This window comes from Nematolebias whitei, chromosome 15 (assembly GCF_014905685.2).
Source record: "Nematolebias whitei isolate Nwh7 chromosome 15, NemWhi1, whole genome shotgun sequence".
In the NCBI taxonomy this organism is placed as follows: domain Eukaryota; kingdom Metazoa; phylum Chordata; class Actinopteri; order Cyprinodontiformes; family Rivulidae; genus Nematolebias; species Nematolebias whitei.
Window position 1 is genome coordinate 46,635,177 of NC_056512.1, and position 506 is coordinate 46,635,682.

The 506-nt window shown below is 39.7% G+C and overlaps 1 protein-coding gene across 2 annotated transcripts in view; it reads left to right on the forward strand.

Annotated features, from left to right (window-relative positions):
* LOC119421409 (AN1-type zinc finger protein 2A) overlaps window positions 1–506 on the forward strand; it is a gene marked incomplete at its 5' end in the record, with an annotated part of 4,054 nt that overhangs the window by 2,917 nt on the left and 631 nt on the right.

Consider the following 506-nt stretch of genomic DNA (forward strand, 5'->3'; position numbering starts at 1 on the left):
GGCGTGTGGGACTAAGAATAATGTGACGGCGTGTGGGACTAAGAATACTTATTATCCGTCATGTTTCATGCAGAGTTTTAGGAAAGATCATCATATGATGAGAAATGATGGAGTTCTAGCTGTTTTGGTCAAACTTTGAAAATGACGTTACGCACGCGTCCGCCTCCTTTAACACCAGTTTCAGTAAAATGTGATGCGAGATATTTTGCTACAGACGCACACACTCTACTCTGCCTTTGTCCTTTTTATGGTGGGCAATAAGAATGTCACTTTTTATTGTAGTTTCTTTTTATTTGACCTCTAAAACAACTCTGGGTTGAGTGATTCATCCTTTAAATAGTTCATTACTTGTGTGTTTTGAATGAAGGTGAGTTATAACTCTAAAAGGGTAGCATCTAAAATAGACAAAGAAACGAACATTGAGCTCCGTCAGCCCTCCAGATGTTTTCATTCAGCTGATGTGTGTGTGTGTCAGCCCTCCAGATGTTTTCATTCAGCTGGTGTGT